Genomic DNA, 14,783 nt, shown 5'->3' on the forward strand with positions numbered 1-14,783 from the left:
TCTGTACCCATCATGGCGCTCATACTCATGACCCCAAGCCGTGGGATCTGAGCAGCCAGGTGCCCCGGGCAAAATAGTATTACAAAAGTGCTTTTTAAATATGAAAGCTTTATACAAAATGTTGAATTTAAAAGAGTTGAGTCTTTTTCAGTTAAGATACTTGCAGACTGAAGTGTACATGCTGAATTAAACGTGTATTAAGTTTTTACAGGAATGTCCTTCCTCATCCACTTCTGAAGAGGGAAACAGAAACATGTATTATGCTGAAGGTAAAATATTTTTGGTGAATCACAGACATTTGATTTCATTTTTCTGAAGCAAAACAGAATAGTCTAAAATATGTGAGCACATGTTTTACACTGGCCTCATTCAGGGTCAGTTGTGAGCGCCATCGGACTGAAGGAAGCCGAGCTGTGGAAGATGCAGGGAAGGTGGGCTCTGCCAGGAGAGGCTGAGGGGAAATCCTGTCTTCTCTCTGCACTGTGTTCAGTGGTGCCAGAGCTGGGCTTCCCTAGAAAGCCTGGTGAGACTTCGGTTTCAAAACAGGAGCAGTATCCTTAGCAGAAGTACACTAGAGAACAGGACTGTGTCAAAATTAAAGCTTTTGTAGGACAACAGGCACCCTAAGTAGAAAGCTTCAGCCTGGGAGAAATGGTTAGCAATATTTATATAATGAAAAGGATTAGCATCCAGAAGACTTAAAGAAGTACCTCCTACAAATCAAGGAGCAAATGACAGACACACATTAGTAGAGCAGTTCTCAAACTTTTTGGTCACAAGACCCCTTCACTCTCTCAAAAACTGAGAACTCCAGACAGTATTTGTGGGTGGGGCTTCTATTTATTGATATTTACTCTTAGAAATCAAAATGGATTTAGGAGTATTTATTAAAAAAGAATACATGTTAAGTAACAAATATAAAAAATAACTTTTGAAATGGAAGTTTAATGAGAAGAGAGGTATTGTTTCACATTTTAAAAAATATTTATTAGAGAACATAAGTTGGGGGAGGGGCAGAGGGAGAAGCTGGCTTCCCGATGTGGGGCTCAATCCCAGGACCCTGGGGCCATCACCTGAGTAAAAGCCAACCAACTGAGCCACCTAGACAGCCCCACTGTTTCACGTTTTTGAAGACTTCTTTGTCTAGCTTGAAATTAAGGACTCATACCGGCTTCTGCAATCAGTCTGTTGTTCCGTGTTTGGTTAAAGTATATGAAGAAAATGGAGCTTCATCTGGGTAGGATACTGGAAAAGGAAGGACTTTGTGGGTCCTTCTGGGTCTCCCAGACCACAATCAGATTAATTACATTAGAAAAATGGGTAAAACATCTCAGAAAAAGCTGGAAGAGTTAAACAATGAAAAGATGATCGTTGTTACAGATAACCAGGGAAATACGGCTAAATAATTGTTCTGTGCTTTCAGATTGGCAGAAGGCAAAAAGTCTCACAAGGTCAAGAAGGAATGTTGGTGAGGATGAAGAAATGAGGACACGCTCATTTCTTTTGGAGTAAAATCAATTGAATTTGATGATGTGTGTGAAAGTTGAAGATAAATAGTATAGCCTCTGACCTCAGGCTCTGTAACCTGAGGCACAGGACTAGAGTCTTGCTCCCCAGTGCCCGCACCGCCGCAGCCTGGCCTTCCCCTGGGAGCTCGCTCCTGAAGGCGGTGCTCAGGTCCCACCCTGGACTTGCCCAGTGAGAGTCTGCAGTTAAGATTTCTCAGGTGATTCATCTGCTCCTTAGAGCCTGAGAATCGGGACTGTCCAGAACCCTAGTACTTGTGTGCCAGCCTTATTACACGGATGCTCGTAGCTGAATTGTTTGTATCTAGGAAAAGTGGGAAACAGCCTAAATGCATGAACAAGAAAATGGAGCAATTATGGCCCATTTTAAGATGGCAGACAACGGAGCAGTTAAAACGGGTGAACTTGATCTGTAGTATCAGTGGATAGCTGTTGTGGGGAAAAAAAACAAACAAACGATGAAAACAAGCTGTCAGAAGATGAAAGATGCCGCTTATGAGTTTTAAAAAGTACCGTTGTTAGTGGTGAATTGAAAGCAGGGTAGCCTCACTGGGAAACATTGTTCTGAAAAGTAATAAAGTAATGGCCTCCAGAAAGGGAGGGAGCGCAGCGGCAGGGGGGTGTGCCGGCAGGATGGCCTCGTCGGAGTCCACTTGATTTTAAGGCCGGAAGGAAAAGTTTGGCATTTGTTTGTTCATTCTGGATGCTGGGTAGGGAGGGTTTGTTACTGGTTTTCATGAAATAAACATCCAGGGAAATACGGATTAATGATTCCCTTCTTGCCAGCAAGATACACACTTACAAAAGGGAATTTAAAGGGTTTAGGATGTACATCTGATCCCTGATGTGTTCTGTAAGGACATGGTCGCAGAGGCCATCACTAGTGTCTCAGTCAACTCTGATCTCTAGTTGGGCACAAAGCCACTTAGAACGTGATTACCTTCCAGGCCGCATGGCAGTCCGGTGTCACTTCTAGCCAGTGACTTGAGCGACTTTTGGGAAATGTCCTTCAAGATGTGGACTGTCCTTATCCCTTTCTCTGGCCACTTAAGTTAAGAGGTGGTGGCTGGAACTCTGGCCCCGGTCTGGGACCCCACGTCCTCCCAGGGCTGAGCAGCAGGAGCACAGCATCTTCTGTTCTTGACACATTGGAGAAGACCCTGCAGGCCCTAGACTGGCTCCCTCTGCATCCCAGAGAACTCAGACTCCCGCATCACCAAAGCCTTTGTTCTGTGCTCAGGGTCCCAGGTGGCTCAAGCCCTGACTGATGCAGGGTGTGCACCCGAAGGAGAGGTGTGGCTTCAGCAGTGCCAAGGACTTGGGCTCTGAACTCAGAGATCTCCGATGAAATTCCAGCACCAGCATTAACTAGACCAACTTGGGCAGGTCATTCAAACTCTTCAAGCCTTTTCTTTTTCCTTAATCTGCAAAACAGGGGTGGCTGGGGGTTCAGTCAGTTAATGTCTGCCTTCAGCTCAGGTCATGATCCCGGGGTTTGGGGATCGAGCCCCACATGGTTCTCCCTGCTCAAGGGGGAGTCTGCTTCTCCCTCTCCCTCTGCCGCTTCTCCTGCTTGTGCTCCCTCTCTCTCAAATAAATAAAGATCTTTACCAAAAAAAAAAAAAAAAAAATCTGTAAAAGATGTGAGACCAACCTTGCAGAACTGTGAAGGTTAAAGTCTTCAGGGGTGAGCACGGTGCCTGCACAGGGTAAGCATTCAATAACTCAGATTTCACTTACTTTGAATCATCTCTTCTGCTAGAAATTTTCCTGCTTCAGCTATTTACTTTGATTTCTGGAATAATCCGAAGAGTGAAGTGATGACATGGAGGGAAATCCATGAGTATATTGATCCTAGAGTGTATTAAAAAAGTACTATTGTATATGTTAAGATTCCTGCCGAACTGCAGCAAAATCTGTATAGGCTGAAGCTGGAAATATGCTATTTCAGTGTGGTGGTGTGACGCCAATGGAAACTGTGTCACAGATCAGTGATCTTAATTATGTTAGAAGGCTTGGCGCATTTGTACACGTAATTGCCATTGAAGCCACTCAGGGCCCCAACATCATTAATGTACTTTCAGATATAATGTGCCTTTTGAAAATAGAAAAGGCTCACATGATCCTTTGCATTATGGATCCTTTGAATGTCACTCTTAGAGAAAGCTGCTAACTATTTCTAAAAATGAAAAGATCATAGTATCTCTTAGCATTTGGATAACGTGGTATACAGTTTGTACAATCTCTTCAGATACTTTTATTCAAATTTAATAACTCCTGCTCTTGTGAGTCCAAAGGTAACAGTGGCCTCAGCATGTTATGAAGCAGAATTTCCAACAGAACTCACTCTCAAAAATGTCTTGTTTTGGGGCACCTGGGTGGCTCAGTGGGTTAAAGCCTCTGCCTTCAGCTCAGGTCATGATCTCAGGGTCCTGGGATCGAGCCCCGCATCGGGCTCTCTGCTCTTCGAGGAGCCTGCTTCCTCCTCTCTCTCTGCCTGCCTTTCTGCCTACTTGTGATCTCTGTCTGTCAAATGAATGAATAAAATCTTTAAAAAAAAAAAAAGTCTTGTTTCCAGGGCACCTCTGTTGGCACTAATTTTATTGTTCCTGATTCCCAAAACGACACTTGTTCCAACCTGCCAGCTCACCAGGCAGGAAGTACTTTTTGAATGGCTTACAAGTCGTGCTCTTGCTGGTGAGACCTCCAGGGACAAGTTTTATTTCTGTTCTGGAGTTGAATCTGCATTTTTTTCCAGAAAGGAGCAATAGTTTTCCAGAAAGTGTTTGAAACTAGGGTGTTTTAGCCATAGGATGAGGAAAGGCTGCTTGAAAAACATTCCCAGAATGCTCAAAGGAAGGCAGACGTCACCTGAGATCCCACATGTATCCACATTTTAATGAATACTCCTAAGACTATTTCCAGGCAGATAAAGATTCGTAAGAACTGAACTTATCCTCTCGATACTGTTTCACAACTTCCTTCCCACTTACGCACGTACCCTATGTCAACTATTATGTATTATGTCAAAGACTGCATGATAAAGGATTATATATGGTTGATAGAACTGATCATTTAGGTCTTAAAATTGTTCACCACGACACTGGGACCGTTATATTTAGATTTACCTTTATGCTGCTTGTATTTTTCGCCCTTCAGATAAGCTCCTGGAAGGGGAAATGTTGAGTCTAAGGGATTACCCGCTTAAAATGTTGACCCGCATTCCTGGGCGGCCTTCCCCCAAAAGCCTATCTGCTTGTTCTCTTCACGGTGTGTCAGAGGATAACCTGGCCTGGCCACAACACATCTTAAACAGAAACTGAAGTGAAAGAGTTGAACGTTTTGAGTGAAGTCATTTTCCTCTGTGACAGCCACCATTGGCCTGTGGCTGAGAGTCCGGAGGGTGGCACGTTCTCACAGCAGCGGGTGACACGGCTGCACCGAGGCTCACAGACACCGCTCTCACCCCCAAGACCACCCAGGTATTTGGCATTTAATGTAATTCCAGAGTTCTCACACAGATGAGGAGAGATCTTAATCATTTCTGGTTTTGATCTGCTTATTTTTGGTCTGTCTTGGGACCTTCCTGGAACAAAAAGCAAAGTGGCATCAGCCAGTGTGGACAATCTCTCTCGGGGTCTCTGTGGTTCTGCTTTGAGCAGTCCATTAAGTGGAGCATCTCACTTCTCAGGAAGCTTCCCTGCCAAAGAGGCCGGCGACGCCCCTGGTTCTCCTGGAGAGGGGCGGGTGATCACACAGTACTTCACGCATCGGCTTTCTCCTCAGACATGAATCATGTTTTGGAAAGGTAGCATGGAGGAAGATGGCAGATTGCTGCAAGGAGTTTTGAGGAGAAATCCCCTCAGCCTGAGAGAAGGTTGTGCAGCTGGACAGACACATCCTCGGTGCTCTCCCTTCCACTCTCTGGAGGTTCCTTGACCTCAGGCCCCTTGGTTTCCAGTGTTCGACCCCCTCAGGGAACTGGACATGGGCCTGGGATCCAGTGTCCACTCCCTAACCCCGGTACCTCCCTCATGGGTCCCGCCTCGCCCTGCTGTTGGGGGCTGCTCGGGGGCCCTGCCCTCTTTGTGTCCTGGGTAACAGTGAGGAGATCCTCAGAGATGGTGACAATTTGAGAATCAAGCAGGGAGCAAGCATCCTTTTGAGGCACCTCAAAACCAAAAGATGGGGATAGCTATTTCCTTCACTGAGGACCAGATTGGAGAGGGGATAGGTATGCAAGTTAGGGTCATGTGGGTTCAGATCTCAGTTCCAGACTTTATAAGGTTTGTTAACCATGTGGCATCATATCAAGTTTTGAGCCTGTTAACTTCAGAGTAAAATAGAAATGAGGGCTGCTATGTCCTAGCTTAGTGGTTAAAATCACTACATTTCATCTACGAATGGTGTAGCAGAATGCACGGTACGCAGGTGCCCATGAACCCTGCTTTCTGATCCTGTCCCTGTCCCCCGGAGGGCCCTGAGGATCATGGATCTTCTTGCCAATCGATCTGCTCCCAGAGCTCCCTGAACAGGGTGTTTTCTTCCCCAGATCTCCATATATTGACGTTTTATGGGGAGGCAGAACCATGATCTTGATTTCATGAGTTCCCGTGTCCTGGGGCCACTGCCAGGGCCAGTAACCACTACCTCTAGTCCTGGGACTCCAAGTTCACTTCCTCAGTGGCCCCCCAAAGGAGATGAACATGAAAGAAACACATCAAAAATGGGGGCCCTCTTCTCCCAATGGAGACCACGAAGCTCTTTCACTCTGGAAATGTCACCAATTCCCTGGGATCCTCAGCTGAAAACAGGCATATGTGAAAGCCACAAATTGTCTATTTCACGGCAATGCCTGCAGCAAGGCTGCTGTGTGTCATTCTGTAATTTACTGAAATGTTCTGTATCGGGTGGAGGACCGTGTGCTTCCAAGACCCTGGGCTCTGCAAGGAAACAGGCAGTTTTGAATCCCTGCACTGCCCACGGGCTATGTGACCTTGAGCACATTAACCTCACTGTGCTCCAGCTCCATCTGTAAAAGGAGGGTGAGAGTGTCGTATTAGTTTCCTCTTCTGCTGTAATACATCACCACAAACTTGATGACTGGAATAAAACACATTTATTACCTTAAGATTTTCGAAGCCAGAGTCTGTAGTGAGTCTCCTTGGGTTGGAGTCAAGGCATCAGTCCCCAAGAATGGCCCCTTCTTGAGTCTCCAGGGAAGCATCTGGGTGCTTGCCTTTTCCAGCTTCTAGAGGCCGCCCACATTCTTGGCTTGTGGCCCCTACCAATTTCAGAGTCAGCAATGGCCACTTGACTCCTCTCCTCTGACTCTGATCTTCTTCCCTTTATAAAAACCCTTGTAATTACAGGCCCACCTCCCAGGATGATTGCCCATCTCCAGATCTTCCCTCACCTCTGCCAAGTCCCTTTTCCCATATGAGGAAACGTCAGCATGGGTTCAGGCATAAGGAGGTAGATGTCTGGGTGCGGGCGGGTGGGCGGGGACACGACATGTTGCCTGCCACAGGCCCCGAGCTCAGTGCTGCAGCAGAGATCCAAGCGGTCATGTCCACGAGGCAGGAAGCACTAGGCACTCAGCCTGAACACAAAATCATCCAGGGAGATGGCTCTGCCCTCCAGCCCCACAGGGCAGACCCTCACTGGCTCTCCATTTGCACTTGATGAGAAGTGGAGCCATCGAAGGCCAGGTGGAGATTTGCACTAGGCTGGATTTCTCTCCTGCCTCAGGATTGAATGCATTTCCTCCATCAGTACCGCCATGGCCCTTCTAAAGTGAAATCACGTGCAGCTTGGAGTTTTTGGAAGCAAAAGATTGCATTTTTTTTTTTTTAATTTGAAATTTACCAGCTTCCTAATATTTTTCTCAAATCCTCCTGTTCTTTGTAGGAGACAGACTCAACGCAGCATTATACGCAACAATCTCAGGGGACAGTGTGGGGACAGGGGCACGCGTGTGTGTGTGTGTGTGTGTGTGTGTGTGTCTGTGATTCACTGTTCTCCCAATCCTGCTGAGCATAACTGTCCAGCCTCCCTCCGCTCCTATTCTCGTGCTAGAGGAGAGTGAATGGTTATTTGATTGGTGGGTTTGGCAGAGGAAGTGGGTGTGGGTGGCTTGGCCCTTTGTGCCTCTTCCTCTTTGGGTTGTCTGGTGTCCCTGTGGAGTGGGAATGTTCTGGTCTGATCCAGGTCCACAGTGAGGGCAGCCAAGCAGCATGGGCTCTGCTCCCACGGGGTAGCCGGCAGGGAGGGCATGTGGGGTGGTGGCAAGGCCCGTGGCTGTGAGTGCGGCTGTGAATTGGGTGGTCTCGGGCTCCCTCTGGGCTTTAGTGATAGGAAACCATTGTAGCCACACACCTTCCACTGATGGATAATAAAGCTGATTTTTTGATGTTCATTTGCTTTGGTCCATTTCCTCTCAGTTGGGAAAAAGAATACTATATCGTGGGTTCCCCCTTAGGCTCAGAAGTACAAGGATGCCTTTTGCACTTAGAATTCAGCACACCGTTGACTTTTGGGGACTTGGGGCAGGAGAACAAATGGGGACCCACATACCAGATGTCAAAATACTTTAAAGCTATAAATCAAGCTAACAAACTGTTAAGTTAAATAAACTTTAACCTCCTACCCTGCTAATTATAACTTTATAATGACCCCAAACGTCAGGTTCAGATTTTGAGCCCTCGGATTCCTTGCATTCCCTACCAGGGAGTGGTGGCATGGGGACACCGACCCCTGACTTCTCATGCCCCTGTCTTCCCAGCCTCAGCTCTGTCCAGCTTTGTGTAGACAGCCCAGGACCCCTTTGCAAGTTCCTTCTAAAGGGTAGGGGGGATGGATGGTGGGGGAGGGGTGGGGGGGGGTGCTGCCCCTAACATTGCTTTGGAGCCATGGTGTTTAAATGACTCCTTTTCCATGAAGCTTCCCCAGTATCTCCTCAGTCAAAGTTTTTCTTCCTCTGAATTCCTCTACCATCTGACACTTACATTCTTCCTTCAGAGCCAAACAGTGGACTTTCGGAAGGGTACCCTCCATTCACCACCGCCGGGAAGCTGCCTCCTGAAGTCACCCTGCCCAAGGCAAGCAGAAATACTCAGGGAGGGCTGTCGTCTGTTCCGATCCTCTAGTCCATTTCCGAATGGAAACTTCAGCCTGTTAGACCCAGGTCTTATTTTCTTTAAAATTTAATTAACATTTAGTTTAATTCTTTTTCCTCGTCCGTATTAGCACAGCCTCGCGTCCTGAGAGGAGGAAGTAATGACCTCTCTCCATTATCACCCTTTGAAGGGGGCTCATAATAGCATTATACATTTTTAAATAGTCTATTTGGAAATTTTAGGGGTTGATTTGTTACTTCTGTGGAAGCCTTAACATCCAAACCTTCATTGCTATATTTTTTAACACACGGTTTACCTTATTAAGCACAATCTCTCAATTTCTTGATCGATTATCATTTCTGCCTGACACTTTCCTCATGCGCCATCAGCTTCATCACAGGATGGAAAACAGTGTGACCTGAGAGGAGACTGGCCAGGGGGGAGGCCGAGATGCCCCAGTCAGTGCAGATTCATGGAGGCAAGCCGTCAAGGGAAGCCTAAGGCATTTCCTGACACCTTCAAGGAAAGAAAGTCTTCCATAGTCCACATTCTCAGGTCCTTCCAATTTCCCACATCGTTAGCGCCACTCGCATCCATACCCACTTAGAAACATGCCTGCTCTCCAGGACACCTTGGAACACTGGACTGAGCGAGTCTGTGACAAGCACATCCCGAAGTCACCGAGCCCAGACCCTTCAAAAATCCACTTCAGCCCTGTTCCTAGGAAAAACTATACTACCGCCCTCTCAATGTACCTGCTACTTGTTTAAAATTTCAGGGAGCAGCAAAATGCTAGCGCCGATATGGATCTTAGAGTTTATCTATCTAGTTCAACCTGCTCATTTTACCCAGGAGAGCGCATGCTTCAGGGAACAGAACGTCCCTTATTTTGGTAAGGGCTCTCAGTGGACAGTGAGCACTGCTGGTGTTCACAGCTACTTGCAGATGTAAAATTCCAAGAGGCCCTGCAGACCCAGGGTCCGGTATTGAGAAACCCAGCCACAAAGAGAAGTCATGTGTCCTCTGTGCACCAGTGAACATTTTTTTCGCAACCAGATACAGAGAAGTGGCTTTAAATCCGCTGGCTTTAAAGCAACAGATTCCCTGTGTCATTGCATTGCTTTATGTAATTTAAATCTCTATGTTAATCCTGCATTCTGTGCTTGCTGGAGAAAATGTTGCCTACAAATGAGTATCTTTGCAAAAATGTTTTTAAGCTCATAAAGTTTACTGTTTCCGTCATTTCCAAGTGCACAAGTCAGCGGTGTTAAGCACATTCACAGTGTTGCACGACCATCATCGCTATCCATTTACCCATTTTTCATCACCCCACACAGAAACTCTGGACCTGCTAACCAGCAATTTCCCATTCCCTCCTCCCCCAACCCTTGCTAACCTCTATTCCACTTTCTTTATCTAAGAAGGTGCTGCTCTGGGTTCCTCACATGAGCAGACCCATAGAATAGTTGTCCTTTTGTGGCTGGCTTATTTCACTTAGTGTCATGTTTTCCAGGTTCAGACAGGAGGTAGCACGTGACAGGACTTCCTCCCTTTTTAAGACTGAATAACTATTCCATCGTTATGCATAAGCCACAGTTTGTTTATCCATTCATCCAGAAAGCACATTCCAATTTCCACCTTCTGACTTTTCTGAATTTGGCTGCTACAAACACAATTGTACAAATATCTGTTCAAATCCCTGCTTTTTTTTTTTTTTTAAAGATTTTATTTATTTATTTGACAGACAGAGATCATAAGTAGGCAGAGAGGCAGGCGGGGCTGTGGGGAAGCAGGTTCCCTACTGAGCAGAGACCCCCGACCCCATGCGGGGCTCTATCCCAGGATCCTGATATCATGACCTGATCCCAAGGCAGAGGCTTAACCCACTGAGCCACCCAGGTACTCCCAAATCCCTGCTTTCAATTCTTTTGGAAATGTACCCAGGAGTGGAACTGCTAGATTGTATGGTAATTCTGTGTGTTTCTCTTTTGGGGGAACTACTACACTGCTTCCATAATGGAAAACATTCCCACCAGTAATGTACAAGGTTTCTAATATCTACATATGCCCTCCCAGTACTTGTTACTCTGCATCTGTATGTGTTTGTATGTTTGGGTAATAACCATCCTAACAGGTATAAGTGATATCTCATTGCGGTTTTGATTTGTATTTCCCTAATGACTAGTGACGTTGAGGTTTTTTTTATTTTTTATTTATTTTATTTTATTTTATTTTTTTTCCTAACGTGCCTATTGGCCATTTGTATATTATCTTTGGAGAAATGGCTAGGGAAGTCCTTTGCCCATTTTTGAGTTGGGCTGTTTTGTTGTTGAGTTGTAGGAGTTTTTGATATATTCTCGATTCCTAGTCCTTATCAGACATATGATTTGCAAACATATTACCCCATTCTGTGAGCTGTCTTTTTACTCTCTCAACACTGTTCTTGATGCACAAAAGCTTTTAATTCCAATAACCCCAATTTACCTGTTTTTTCTTTTGTTGCCTTATCCAAGAAATCATTGTCAAATCCAACGGCATGAAGGTTTTTTAAATTTGCGTTTTCTTCTAAACTTTTAAAGTTTTAGCTCAATATTTAAGTCTTCAGTCCATTTTGGTTAATCTTTGCGTATGTTGTAAGGAAACGGTCCAGCTTCGTTCTTTTGCATATAGGTATCTGGTTTCCCCAATACCATTTGTTGAAAAACCATCCTTTCTCCATTGAATGGTCTTGGCACCCTTTTCAAAAACTAACTGACCATTTACAAGAAAGTTTATTTGCGGGCTCTCTATTTTATCCTATTGGTCTTAAAGTGTGTCTTTGTTCCAATACCACACTGTTCTGATTACTGGAGCTTCATAGTCAGTTTTGAAAACAGGAAATGTTTTCAAACATCAAAATCCTTCAGTTTCGTTCTTCTTGTTCAAATATATTCTTTTAAAATGGTGCATTGGGACAGTATGCAGTTCTAAAATATATTTTCAAGAGTGGCAAAACCTGAATTTACAAAACTTTGATACAGAAACTAAATGTTTTTTGTTTTTGTTTTTTTTTGCTTTTTCTTTGCTGCACTAAAAGGATTAAGTGAAGATACATCTTGCTTCCTTCTATCCAAACTCACCACCTCCCCCCACAATCCTTCCTGATGGGTTAGATGAGTAAGGGAGGAGTTGATTCTAGGGGTAAAGATTCTACTTCAAGAAGCACAAAGAGAGGCCTACATGTAGGGGAAGGCAATGCTTCTGGGAAGGGAAAAAGCTTCCTTCTAAAAAGAAGATGGAGGGTGAATATTGCTAAAAAGAAGGAAGGTGTGTCTAGGAGTTGACTCCAGGACTGTTACCAAGGATGAAGAGGGCCGTCTAGTCCAGGTTGGTGGAACTGGCTCAGGACCCCTAGAGGAGCATGGATCAAGTCCCGGTGCCAGGTCCTGGTGGGTGGCAGTGCTGAATGGAACTTGCTAGAAGAGTGGTTTTTAATGACACCTCTGCTAAAGTTCACTTACTATATTGATGTACCCCTAGTACCATCCGAGGAAGAAAAAAAAATCCTAAAAATATTTTATTCCTGGCATAATTTCATTCTCTCCTCCTACCTTTTGCTTTTTAAAATTTTGCTCCAAGTGGCAATCAATGATGCTTCCACACTGAGGCTCTGAGCTAGAACAGAGAAATAGTTAGATAACAGGAACCGCCGATGGTTTAACTCTTGCATGGGTGAGGATGGGGATGACTGGCAGGGTGGGCCATGCCACAGGGAAGGAACAGGGCAATTAGCAAGACAAAGAAGGTCCAATAGGTACCGAGGGCCATTGCTGAAACACTCCCAACTAGCCATGACGGCCAGGGCTGGGGCAGTTAGAGGAGATGAGGAAGCTGTGGCCAACAGGTATGGGGTAGCACAAAGGGATGGCAGGGAGGCAAGCTGGAGCTGGAAGTTTGGGCTGGGTGGGTGGGGAATTACCAGCACCAGGAACTTAGAGGAAGAAGGGGGCTGGATCAACCTGTGTTCCAGGATGGAGAAAGAGAAGGCAGAAGGCATTTAGGGGGACTGTTCAAGAAGGTGCTGACAGCACGAGTCTCTAACCCATGAGGACATTGTTCTGGAGGTACTTTTGGGAATCCTCAGCATCTAGATAGTCAAAAGCCTGACATCATGGTTCATGGATGAAATCACTCAGATGAAGTATACAGAGATGGGGAAAAAAGAGCTTAAGCTAAAAATCCCTGGGGTATAACAGCATCTGGAAGCAAACTGAACAAAAACCAATGTATAAGAATACAAAAGACTCAAGAGGTGGTTAGATGGTGGGAGAGTATGGAACCATTATGAAAAAAAAAAATAGAGGAAGAGAATTTTTAGAAGAAGAATGTGACCAACAGCCACAGAGACGCCAAGTAAGGTGACTGCTGAAGACATTCTGTTGAGTTTAGCAGTTCAAGGGGTGTGTTAGTCAGTGCCCTCCAGAGAAACAGTACCAATAGAACTGGGGTCCCCTGGCTGGCTCAGTTGGTAGAACATACAACTCTTGATCTTGAGGTTGTGAGTTGGAGCCTTACACTGGTTATAGTGATTACTTAAAAATAAAATCTTAAAAATAAAAAGAACCAATAGGATCTAGCTAGCTAGATATTTAGCCATCCATCTATGTAAATAGATTTTCCATATGTATATATATCTATGTAGAGAGATATATTGCTATATCTAGAAAGAGATTTATTATAAGTTATCGGATCACATGATTAGGGAGGCTGGGAAGTCCCACAGTCTGTCGTTTGCAGGCTGGAAACTGGCCAGCTATAGTTTGAATGCCCGAGAACCCAGGAGAGGAGACAGAGGTGCACATTCCAGCCTGGAGCTGAAGGCTTGAGAACCAGGGATGCTGGGCAGAAGGAGCTTGATTTTTCAGCTGGTCAGACAGAGACAGGGCACATCCAATCTTCCTCCACCTTTTTGTTCTAGTCAGGCCCTCAGCAAATGGCGGGATGCCCACGCAGGCTGGGAAGGTCCATCTGACTATCTAGAAATCACTTAAATAAATAAAACGTTTCCACTGTCCACCAAGCCAAATGCTAATCTCTTTTGGAATCACCCTGATAGACATACCCAGAAAGAAAAGTTAGTAAGAAATCTGGAAAAATCTCATGGCTGGTCAAGTAGCCACATAAGAATGACCCTTACAGGGGTTCCAGGGGACTTTCAAAGATTTATTTATTTGTTTGAGAGAGAAAGAGAGAGAGAGAGAAAACAAAATAACTAGAGATCAAGTGTGGGTTTGAAGTGAGGCAGAGGGAGAGGGAGAATCTCAGGTAGACTGTGCAGTGACCATGGAGCCCAACATGGGGCTTGATCTCACGACCCTGAGACCATGGCCTGAGCCGAAACCAAGAGTTGGATGCTGAGCCTACTGAACCACCCAGATACCCCTCGTTACTGGTGACTTTTAAAAGAATACATTTCCAGAGGCCAGCCTGCGGGACACTGAGGAGGTGGGCAGGAGGAAAATTTGGAGCCGCACCCCACAATTTCTTCAAAGCAACATCACTTTTAAGAAGAGGAGATGAGCTTAAAGCATTTTTTTTTTTCTATAGGACAGAGAAGCGCATTTATAGGTTGAGGGGAAGAAGAAAGAAGAACCTAGAAGGGGTAAATCCAGCAGAGAATGAACGATTTATGCAGCAAGATCCTAGAGAACACGGAGTGATTGAGGGGGAGAGAACAAAGGTTTCTGTGAAATAACAACCTGTCCCTGAACTTGGCTGTGGGCTCATGAAGGATGAGGAAGCGGCGGGTGGGAAAGCCTGTGGGCGTGGTGGGGGCAGCAGTGCGGGGGGTGGGGAGGACCACAGGAGGGTGAGCACAGGTCCTGGGAGGGGGAGACCAGTGTGAGCACAGCAGGGATGTGAACTGGGGACCTGAGGAGACTGCTAGGAAATGGAACACCCCCTTGGAGAAGGTAGGAGAGGTATCTGGGAACCCTTTCAATTCCTTCTGTGGATATAGGGTCTTCTCACAATTCATCCAAGGGAGGCTTCCTTACTTTCTAAAATAATCCCAGGGGCATGTGGCTGGCTCAGTTCGAGGAGCACGGGACTCGTGAACTCCGGATTCTGAGCTGGAGCCCTCTGTTAGGTGAAGAAATCA

Source organism: Mustela lutreola, chromosome 5 (genome assembly GCF_030435805.1).
Source record: "Mustela lutreola isolate mMusLut2 chromosome 5, mMusLut2.pri, whole genome shotgun sequence".
Classification (NCBI taxonomy): Eukaryota; Metazoa; Chordata; class Mammalia; order Carnivora; family Mustelidae; genus Mustela; species Mustela lutreola.